The following is a 12,097-nucleotide window of genomic DNA, read 5'->3' as shown; positions in this document are numbered from 1 at the left end:
GTTTGTTTTGTTTTGTCATGAGACGGGGTTTCTCTGTGCAGCATTGACTGCCCTGGAACTCACTCTGTAAACCAGGCTGGCCTCAAACTCAGAGATCAGCCTGCCTCTATTTCCTGAATGGTGGATATAACAGTGTACACCCTACTCTTGGCTTAAATGAGCCCCCTTTAACCTCATGACCTGCACACATGCTGTCCTAGGGACATTTTAGCTCTCATGCCTGCATGGAGGCCTTACCTCTTCCTTCCAGTCTTGTCCTCAGGGTATCTTCCCAGTGAGGCCTGAGCAGACTTCTCCTTTCTGTTAAACAGCCCCTCCCACTTCCTATAGCCTGCAGTGTCTCCAAATGTCCCCTTAGTTTGTCCCACATGCCCACGGGGTCTTAAGTCAGTATTTGACAAATAAAAGAATAATCTACCAAGAAATTTCGCCACCAATCCAGGCACCCACTTTGTCATCAGTTTCTGGAATATAAAATAGCTGTTTGAATTAACTATATTCCCAAGTCACTGGCGGCGGCGCTCATTTGGCCAAAGGAACAAGACTAAGATGGACCTGATTGGTGAGTCCATCTCCTGCTGCAAGTGGATGCTGTTCATTTGCAGGCGTTTCAGGGGCACATCTGCCTAGATAAGGGTGAGCTGTTTGCAAGCGTCACACTGGTCACTTTATTTGAGCCCTTTGCAGGAAAAGTCACCAAGTGCATAATTGGGGGGGGGGGTGTCAATGTTCACTTATTTTTGCAAGAAGCATAGCAAGCTCTGGCAGAGTGGAAGCTTCCTGATTTAACCATTAATGGACTTAAGAGGCAAATGTAGGAATATTAACTGCCAAGTCTGAATGTTGTACTGCCGCGCACCGCGCCCGCCGTGTCTGCGCTTGGTGCGCTATTACCCAGTTCACGAGCTTTGGGCAAGGGGCTGGAGGTTAAAATACACAGACACACACAGACAGAGAGACAGCGACACGGGTCATCCTTGCATTCCCCAAGAATGCCCCCTTATTGTATTCAGGGGCAGATTATATAGAGATAACCACACCCTAGCCAAACCCACCAGAAACCACTCTCTGCCATCAGGAACTCCTGACGGTCTCGTGCTCAGAGCAGCTGTAGGCACTCAGATCAGGGGATTACAAGAAATTCAGGATCTGGGGTCTCACTGCTCCCAACATCGTACCAGTCTGAGGGAATTCCCAGGTGATGGTTTCTGGGGGATGGAATTTCTGGGAGATGGTTCCAGTTTGGTGAAGAAGAGCTATGAACTATGCACCGTCAGCTCCATCTTGGGAGGATTAGCAACCTGTGATTGGCTCAACCCGCAGCTGGACTGGCATCTGGCAGTCTCAATTGTAGACTCACAGAATATGTATGGATCGCTAGCATGCCAGACATTTTCCAGGGACTGTGGCATCGCACGGATGAGCATCCCTGTCCTTACAGAACAGATGTTGCAGTTGGGGGAGAAACAGGATCAAAACAAGCAGAAGGAACAGCCTAAGGAGGTACCAGGGACCTTTGACAAAAATCTAAGGAGACTAATGTGTCTGGGCTTCCAGCGTGTGGAAGCCAGGAAAGCAGGAACTGAGCCAGAAAGGGTAGGATGCAGACAATGATCCCATGTCTGAGGAAGGACTAATGTGTTTTAACGCTGTGTAAAATATGAAGTCAATTCTAGGTTTCACTGAGGAGTGACGTCTCACCCAGTTTTAAAGGACTTGTGGATTGACTTGCCAGGTGCCTTTGCTATGTTACTCAGAACACCTGATCGAAAGGACAGATTGAAAGCATTGTCATCCCTAAGTGTGGCTGGACTCAAATCTACATGCTCCTGGTACCCACTGTTCATGCAGACAAAACCCAAGCAAGGAATTTTAAGTGACTATGATTATTCATCTCACCTTTTCTTATTTCTTCCATTGAAGGAAACAAGAAAAGTCAGGGAAGTGGTTCAGAGAAGCCAGCTTGTAACATGCATGCCAACCCTTCTCTGGTGTGTTCCTGGTCATAGTCAAACTCACTGGGGAGAATCTTATGTTTGGATTGACTGAATCCTTGTTCTCAGCTAAGCTTTTGATGCTGAGGTAATTATTCATTTCATGGCCTGTGGGCAAGGATTTCTATGAAACCCAAGGTGATTTGTTTGACAAAGGATTCTTGTTATGATTTAATTTTTTTTAAACAGTCCCAGAGATTTGAATTCAAAATACTGACTTTCAGGGTTTGGGTTTGTGATGGAGACAAGAGTCATATCCTGGACCAGATCTTCTCAACACATAGGATGGGGTAGGATAGCTTGTCTTAGTGTGCTTGGGGAGGCAAAGGGATTACAGTGAGGCTATAGAAGAAATGTCTAATGGAACTAGAGCGGACTCCTCACAGGAGCCTGGCACCCAGCCTCAGACTGCGCCCCCATCAGATCAACATGACCCCAAGGTTCTCTGGGCAGATGTTGTTCAAGCTTTGCCTAGAGGAGAAGTAGATGCACAACCTAGGAAAGGCTCTCCTGCTCCTAGGAATAACTTCTACCTCTAGTGAATACCACACCACAACAGCAAGTCCCATTACCTACCACTTTCCCAGGTGTGGGCCAGTTCCCAGACAGAGACCCTCTGGAATGAAGAGGAGGAGGAGTTCCTAGGAAGTCCTGTTGCACACCCGGAACTGTGTACTGTCCATTTCCTCATGACCAAGTCTACAGGGACTGTGGCTGTTTATAGGATGACCACATACGAAGGAAGTAGGTGTGCCGAGGCTCTTAGGAATGCCACCGTCATCCACTGAACAGGTATTCATGAGGATTTGAGTCATGGTGGGATGCAGTGGTCAGGAAACCTGTCTTGTAGTTATTTCTCCAGTTCCAGAAGCTGAAGTTAGAAAAGGACTAACTTTAATTAATGTGGATCAGTCTCACCTTCCATCAAACTCTGTTAGCCTAGCTTCTCTCAGGTTGCAAGATGTCCAGTTTGCCTGTGGGTCAGGATGCTTCCTTCATTCTGACAGATTCTCAGATTCCTTTGTCTTGGGCTGTGTGAGGACAGTCACCCACCCTGGTTATCAGGCTATCTACCTATAAGGCATGTGGTCAAATAGTATGTCTGGCAGCAGGCAGCAGTGGGGAAGGGAAAATAGATACCCATTCTGTCAATTGCCACAACGTATCGCTGGGCAAGCCACTTTCTATCTGAGCCTCAAGTTTCTCGCCTTTAAGAGGCAAGTTAGGCAAGCAGTGGACCATAATGGAATCTCTCAAAGGTCGATGGAGGCGCACGCCTTTAATCCCAGCACTCGGGAGGCAGAGGCAGGCGGATCTCTGTGAGTTCGAGACCAGCCTGGTCTACAGAGCTAGTGCCAGGACAGGCTCCAAAGCCACAGAGAAACCTTGTCTCGAAAAACCAAAAAAAAAAAAATATGGATGGACCGTCCTTGTGTTGTAGATTTTGACTTAACTGGTCTGGATCTGGGACTTGTTCCTGTGTATTTAATGTCTTCTCCGATGGTTCAGATGTGCCTTGGGGAATATGCCATTCTGGCTGAAAACATCCCCAAGGTCCAGTCCATTTCCGCTTCAATAGATAGAGTCTCTTTGATATTCCCCCCTCCCCGAATGAGAGAAATAGAGCTGGGTGCATTTGGTATCAAAGTTCTGAAGGGTTTTCTGAGGAGAAAAATGGAAAGATTCTATTTCTCAAATTAAAATCTGTAATATGTGTTATTTATGAAAAAACTTTGACTAGTGAAACCACAGAGAAGTTGTGTCAGTGAACGTCAGTGTCCCCCAAATCCCTATGCTTACATCTAATGTGATGGTGTTAGGAGCTGGGATTTTGGGGGGACGTGATTAAGCCATGAGGCTCCACTTTCATGAATGGGACTTTTTGTCTTTTCAGAATCTTGAGTTAGCCCCATTGCTTTTTACTATGCTAACCTAGACAGACTATGGTAAATTTGAAAGTTGTTTTTAGCGTTATGAAGAACTCTGAGAACTGGTTATGGTGTGTGCTTCCATACTAGACACTGCCCTTCAGTTCAACCTACACCCTACCATACCCTGTCAAATGCGGTTTAACCCTCCCCAGTGTCAGTTACCCAACTTCAATGATAGTCTAAAGCTATTAAATGGAAAGTTCCAGCAATGAGGTAAAATAAGTTATATACACGCTATACTTAGTAATGAAATGAAATCTTACACCATTATTGCCATCCTAGAAGTCCTAAGAGCCATTCCCTTGTCAGAATATCCATGCCAAAAGCACTTCTGCCCCCATCGGTTACTTCATAGCTGCCTTGGTTATCAGATGGGGCATTGGGACTCAAAAAATATCAACACCACCATCGTTGTGCAGTAGATTGTGATCATTTTTGAATGTCATAATGATTTTTTTTGTCACTCTCTTGTTATCACATGCACATCTCCTACTTTGAAAAGTTAAACTTGACTGTAGGTAAATGTGGAAAGACATAATATACAAAAAGTCCAGTCCTAGCCACCGTCTCGAGCATCTGCGAAGAGTCTTGGGACAGAGCACTGAGGGATGAGGAGATGAATGATTCTAGATTCAGAAACAGTCTCGGTCATTCTGTTTCCTGGTGGATGTTCTCTCATCTGGGCCTCCTTCCTGCTTTCACCCTTAGCCATCTTTTCTGCCTTCATCCTTAGCCATCTTTTCTGCCTTCATCCCTGTGGTTTGTGGCTGTTCTTCTTACAGGCATGGGGAAACTCATTCTGGCTTCTGAGCCTTAAATAACCACAAACTAACTTTGTGACCTTTTTTTTTTTTTTTTTCCGGGCATGTTTGTCTCATCTTGTCTTTTAAATATGTGACTCCGGGGTATTTTCCAGGTGAAACGTTACTGTGATTTTTAAAAACTGGTAGCTAATACAACCAGAGAGTCCCTGATAAGAGAGACCTTGTGTTGTGATAAGCCTGCTCAGACACTGTTATAATGGTGGCTGTTTCATATGTATTTATTGTTTATTTATTTATTTTTCACCTGACGGTCCGTCATGAGCCCAATTTGAAGCACTTTGAACAAGAGCTGCTAGGTGGCGCTGTTTCCCCAGATTTCCTGGGAATCAGTTTCAGCAGATGGCTGCTGGAGAATTAACAATTAATGTCGGCTGTATCCGCCAAAGCCTACAGAAAATATGTTATCCTCCAGAAACTACAGAGGGCCGAGATTGCTCAATGATGTCTGCCTGCCAGTTGAGTCCTCTGCTGGCCAAAAATGTAATCATACATGGCCCAGCCTGTCCCCCAAACTGGTTTCCCAAACAGGGACATTAATAACCAGGGTAAATAAGGAAGATTATAATAAGTGAGTTTTATGCTTGTTTTCATAGCCTTATTAAACTTTCCCCTGAAAATTTTTCTCCACATAAAAGTGAGAAACTAGCCATTACCAGACTAGAGGGTGACTATGAGGTGAACCCAGTTCTGGTGTGAGATCACTGGCTACAAGTGAAGACGAGAAGCCACAGCCGAGGCAGGGATTGCTGCTCTGCATTCACGCGGTTGCTTGCGAGGCAGGGCGCGCGCAGGTGCAAGGGTCAGGGCAGTAACGATTTCTTGACATTTCCTAACCTTTTACTTTCTGATTAGGCTATGAATCAGAAACTTGAACACCACAAATGCCACTCTCTCATCAGAAGACAAAGATGCCCTTTGTCACCCAGAAGGAGAGTGAGGAAGGTCAGGAATAGTCCAGTCAAAGAGGTTGCTATGATTTAAATATGAAAATGAAATATCTGAAAACAGGTCATGTGTTGTCTTTTGGGACATTCTGGAAGCTTAGAAATTGGAGTCTAGCAGAAGCAAGTCCCAAGGTATGTAACTTTGAAGGCTATTCCTAGTGCCCAGTTCTCTGATCCCTCTGTTTCTTGTCTCCCAAGGAGCAAAGCAAATGATTCACTGCAGGGTTCCACCACCCCGATAGTAAAGCTCAAACCCATAAAGCTAATGAGCTATGGACGGAGCCTCTGAACCTATGAGTAAAATGAATTCTTCCTCCTTTAAGTTACTTTTTATCAGGGATTTGGACTCAGGGACACAGGAGTTATACGAGGCCCACTTTCTTTAATGTTTGCCAGTTTTATCATCAATTTCTTGTATCCAGAAAGTGTACTGAGCGAGTTAAAAGCTATCTAATGATGCCAGGGTCTGGCGGGAACCAGAGCACCATCAGGTTATAAGATTCTGCTTCCTCTGTACCCTTCTGACTTATTTTAATTGGAGGTATGTTTATGTTGGGGGCAGTGAGTGACGTTTTGGCTGGGTTGATTAGCAAAGCCACAGGGCTCCTTTGTAATTCCCAAACAGGAAACCTGCTCCTTCCAGGCTTCCTCAAGCTCCTGACTGTTTGGCTCCCCCACTTCTTTCTTGCCTGGAATCAGAAGCCTGTTACAATTCAATCATTAACTGCTCCCCTTCCCTCTGTTGTGCCACCAGTAGGTCATTTTTGCAGGCAGGGAGACTGATGCAATGAGACCCAGACATGTCCCCCATCTTCTATTTCTTCATAAACTGTACCTCCTGAGAATTCATGGTGTGCTTTGTTTAGATTTAGAAAAAGTGTCCCAGTGCTCACTTCTCTGGTAGCACCTAACACACACACACACACACACACACACACACACACACACACACACACACACACACACACACTTTCGCAACAGCTCAGATGCCAGTGAAGCAGGGTGTATGGGGGCTGACTGCCCTGTTTGAGAACAGAACATCTCCCCTTCTGGCACAGTGGGGCAAGTTCCCTTGACGGAAGCCACCAATTATTATTTTTGTTGTCTCCTCCAGTCCCAGAAGCAGCTGGAAAGGACACCGCACACCATGACTTCCCAGAGTGTCCGGCTGGCTCCCTAAGGCTTCCAGGCATTTGCCCATCTGGAGAGTCCTCTAGAGCAGGGGGCCTAATTAGGCGTCATCTGGCCACCTGAGAAGGCTCTGTGGGCCTCCCCCCCCTCCCTATCTTCCAGGCAGGACTCTGCCCTGCCAGCTGTGGATCTCTGGAGTTGGTTTGGTTTAGCAGCTGCCCCGGTTAATTATAGGATTGCAAGGTCCCCAGGTGGCGGCCTCAGACTGGAGGGGAGGTGGGAAGAGAGGAGGATTGCTGAGGGACATAAAGGAACGGGGGCAGGGTACGACATGAGAGGTAGTAGAAGCCGAAGCCCAGGGAACTGTGTGCAATTCCAATCTCAAGAGTGCGAGAATGAGGAAAGGGTCCCCTGACCTATAGCAGGAACACGGATTTCCTGAAGGATTGCCCATGTGCTATACCGTCCTGCCACCACCTTCCCATCAGCAAATTGCATTCTAAAGTCTTGTCTCTTTTCCCCCTTTAGCACCATTACTCAATCTTACTCCAGTCCAGGAACTGACCAACTATTTTTTGTTAGAAGAAGGTGTGTGTGTGTGTGTGTGTGTGTGTGTGTGTGTGTGTGTGTGTATACATATGCACTGGGAGAGCACAAGGAATTTGGGGAAAAAATCGTTATTTGATGCATCTGGAATTATAGGTTTTAAGAATGCATGTGTTGTACTATGTCCATGTCTCTTGGTTTTCCTATAGTAGGGCCGGTGACCATAGAGTTGTGTACTTGCCCATAAGCAAACCCGATAGGCTCACAACTCCCAGGGTGTTCGCTGTTTTTTTCTGTTTGTCTTCTTGGCAATTACTCCACAGACTAAGACAAATTAAGGGGAACTAGATAAGAAAGTAAAACCATCCCCAGGAAGCTATGTTAGCAAAAGAAACATCCTCCATCTTGCTGAAACCCCGAGTCTGTATGAACCTCTCTTGCCAAAGGACTGAAGCCTGTAAATCCATAGTCTCCTCTTGAGTAATATGGGCTATCATTTGATGCTACGAGACATGGAGGGCGAGAGGACTAGGTCAAAATGGACTCAGTATAGTTTCTACCTTGTTTAATCCATGTGTGTTACCTCGGCTAAGCCTTTGTGTTTCCTCTGTGTTTCAAGGTTCCCACATTGACATGAAAAATATAAAATTAAGTCCCGTTTAGTTGGCCAGAATTAGCATTCTCTGATTAATATTCAAGGTTGAAGTATTTTGTTTTTACAAATTGTGAAACTCTGCCCAACACAGGATTTGTTTTCCTCATTCCATAACTGTTATAGCGTAATTAAGGGTTGTTTCATATGAGAGAGGAAACGGGTTGGAGAACAGCTGCTTTGATATATTGTGTATGCCCTGAACAGCAGAAGGGTGGGCACTGTACAGATGTGCATGAGTTGTTAGTTATGGCAATAATTGGAAGGGTGGTGGGATTTCTGGGGTGGCAGGAAGACAGTCTCATCAAGACTTTCAAGCCTTCTCTGGTTCCCTCATAACTGTTCATCCCTTGTTCCTCTGTGGCTGAGATGGGAAGTTTCAGCCTGGCTGGAAGGGTTCAGAGGTCTGGATCTGTCCAGTGAGACTCAAGGGGGGAAAGAGCGACTCACCTCAAACACCAGGTCCTCACATTCTGTTAGATTAAGATTTAGTCTTTGCTGTTGTTGTTGCCTCCCAAGGTCCTCTGGGTATAATTCCAGGTGTATGGAAAGATCTGGTAGAAGCAGTGGGGGGACGATAGAGAACACTTTCTTCTAAGGGGAGTCAGTGTCCAGGTGGATGCCAAAAGGCAGTAAGGTGAATGGGTCCAATGTTTTAAATTACTCTAGGGCCAAGACAATTTTTAGAAGGATAGCTGTTATGTTCTCTGAAGGTCAATGAATATCACGTCTTTGCCTTCCAGATTCAAATGAAAATGGCCAAATTTATACTGAAGTCCATAGACTTTTCAGGGGGCCTTGGTTTCTGAGAATTGATTTGGCCTGGTTATCAGTCTGCTGTCAGAATACTATACCCCAGCATCTCTGAGGGATGGAAACCCATCTTCTGCTTAACTACCCTTAAGCAAAAGGAGGACAGCCTAATGCCTTGTAGGCAATTCAAGTCTTATCGCACCATTCCTTATTTTGAGTTGAAACCTCCTTCCTTGAAACACATGTTCACTAGGATTTGCAGGATAAATATAATCTCTTTTCAGACAAAAGGCCTTCAGGTTGGTGAAGCTGATCACTACCCAATCTTTTTGTGAGTTGTAAAATTCAAAGATGTCATGGTATTGAATTCTTCAGGGTACACTCTGGCTCTTTAGCTTTTGGACCTTTAAGGGAAGATGGAACCAGTCTCAATATTCCAATAGGGGGAAATTAATATAGAGATTTTAAAATATAGATTATAGATTCAACAGGGGTGTGTGGAAGAGCTAAACATTAGGTAACTAGGGACTGGTAACTTCCAGAAAAAGCTGTCATCCCCAGACACGGAGAATGAATAGGAGAACATGTGCCAGAGCCCAGAACAACAAGTTGGGTGGCCACCCATGGCAGAGCAGATGCTATGTCAGAGGTGCCTTGAGCAAGCGCTGCAGGTGCAGGAATATCTGAAAAGTCACTGCCTGATTGACACTGGAGCGACTCAGGCTGCTCATGCACACACAAGCTGAATCTTAGCAAGTTAATTCAAGAATTGTCCAAATGAAGATGTTGATAACACCCTAGAAACCCTGGATAAGAGAGGTGTCTGAGACTGGAGAGAAGCTGAGAGAATGAAATCAGCAAGAAAGTTGCTTCTCCATTCTTCCCCTGTTACAGTCCAAGGCTGTCCCTTGGCAGGTTTACAGGAAGCCATTTGGTAAGAGATCTGGGCAATGTGGGGTTTCAGGGTCCCAGTTTTCTTATAGAACAGATGATGGAAAAGAGAGAATGGAGCTTGGGGAAAATACTCTCACAGGTTTCTAAAATGTAAAACTAAGAATTGAAGGGAAAAAAATTGCGATAGAATGAGAGTTAAGCACAGCAATTTCTTCCCAGGCTTTGACAATAGAGTGTTATGAATAGTCAATATATACAACCTTGTTGAGTTTGCAGCGGACTTTATTAACATGAAGGCAAAATCATATATATTCATATATATAATTGCTTTCCTAGGAATTCTTACCATTTATTCTGATGTTGACACACTTAGGTTTTTCTTTTCTGGAGAAACTGCTTTTTTCTTTTATGTACCCATGTGACTGTTGCCCAGTTGTGGGACCCCAGCAACCCTGATCACAAGGAGGGTACATGAGGCAATAGACAATAGAGCAGAAACACTTAGGGACAGAGGGCTGGGGGACTGCAGCCACCACAGCCATTCTGCGAGCTCTCTAGATACATCCTAGGAGAATGGAAGAAATCCTTCTTGTGTAATCATCTTTTCTGTAACCACATGCTCTGCTCCATTTTCTTCTAATGAAGTCCTCTCCTGCTTGTGTTAGCCGGAGTCTGTTTTTGTTGCTTATAAGTGAAGAATCTGGAATGATGAGCAGTTTTCATGTGTGTTTTCTGCATTCATGAGGTACCACCTGCTTGGTGGATATCTATCTAATACAAACCTGAAAGCCAGAAGCACATTCTCCATCTTTCCGTTCTCACAAACAGAAAGCAAAATGAATTATTGTCAACCTAGGAAGTAAACTTGTGGTCATGAGCTGACCTGTACTGCTCTGGAGTTGCAGACTGATGAATACACGGGAAGCACATTGGGAGAGGAGACTTTGATGCAGTTATAATGATGTGGGTTCTTTGTTTTGCTCTTAACAAAAATAACTTAATTTCCCCCCAAAACAATTAGGTACCTAAATTTTCATTTCCTGGTAATGTGAACAGTGAATATCTTAGAGTCTTTCCCCATCACTGGGTTTCAACTTACTGCACTTCTGAAATTCACTCAGGAATAGGATTATGATTGGAAATGTAGTTTATGTGTAGTTATGCCAATTGCTGTTTTAAAGATTTATTTAAAATTAATTTTTTTTCAAGGCTTCCAAATTGTCTTCAAAAGAGCTGCATCAAAGATGTCACATGCCTGGTTTCTACACAGTTATATAAGCCAGGAAAGCATGCCCAGTATCCAGGGTTACTCTCCAGAGCAGGATGCTGGGGCTACAGACCTGCAACATTGTACATTAAACGGCATGTAATGTGTCTCTGGCCATTGAAGTATTTAGCAAACCCCTTCAGTGCAAAAGACATCCAATCCTTGCGTATCTACATTGTACTTCGAGAGAGTTTGACAATGGACTCTTGCAATCTGGGCCCAAAAGACAGTGTTGACTTCCCATCACACCTTCTCAGTGAGAAACCAGGCTGGTTCAGGAAAGCTCATTTAATAAGAACCATGTTAGCAAGAATAATTATATTTGATACTAGTCTTTTAATTACTATGTGATATTTATGTTTTAAATTTCTCCAGGCATTGATATTGTGTAATATCAATGTGTAGGCTCATTTGGGGTATGGATGTCAAGGTACATTTTTATGCATGTATGATAACTTCATAACAGAACCCACTTTTTATATAGTTAATGAATCCAAAACGCCTACCTACTCCATGTTTCTTAAACCCCAAAGATTTTTCTGCCTCTCTTGACCTCTCAGACTCCTCGCAACCATTTAGCCCTCTGGGTGGCTGCTCCACATCCCCACCTTCCTTTGGGATGTCTGATCTGGGTCTGTGTGGTTGTGGTCTTGAACTCATTTAGAAGCCTGGTGGCTTCTCATTGTCTTCTTCCCTGGGTCGGGTTTCAGTTTCCTACTAACCATATTTGTTCTAGCCTTTCCAGCCCGAGGACCACTTTCTGGGATAGAGAAAACAATCCAGAGGTTGAAGCATCCTGTTTTCCCCTGTTAGCTTTCAATACAGCACTAGCACTGTTCGGCTCCCAGCAGTGGACCTTCTTTCTGTTCCTCATTCTTCTCCCTGCTCTGAGCTCAGTGTGCAGATCCCTCCCAGCCCTCACACTCTCACTTTAAGCCTCAGTGGGGTTTGGGCTCCGTTGTTTCTAGTACTCTCATAGCTGCTTTGTATTGCTTGGTTATATGTGACTCCTTCAACTATCTCAGTCATTTCTTCTAAAAGCCTTAGATTACAAAACTCCTCATAGATTTTTAAGGTGGTTCCCTTTCTTCTTCTTCTTCTTCTTCTTCTTCTTCTTCTTCTTCTTCTTCTTCTTCTTCTTCTTCTTCTTCTTCTTCTTCT

This window comes from Microtus ochrogaster, chromosome 18 (assembly GCF_000317375.1).
Source record: "Microtus ochrogaster isolate Prairie Vole_2 chromosome 18, MicOch1.0, whole genome shotgun sequence".
Classification (NCBI taxonomy): Eukaryota; Metazoa; Chordata; class Mammalia; order Rodentia; family Cricetidae; genus Microtus; species Microtus ochrogaster.
This window is presented reverse-complemented; position numbering follows the sequence as displayed.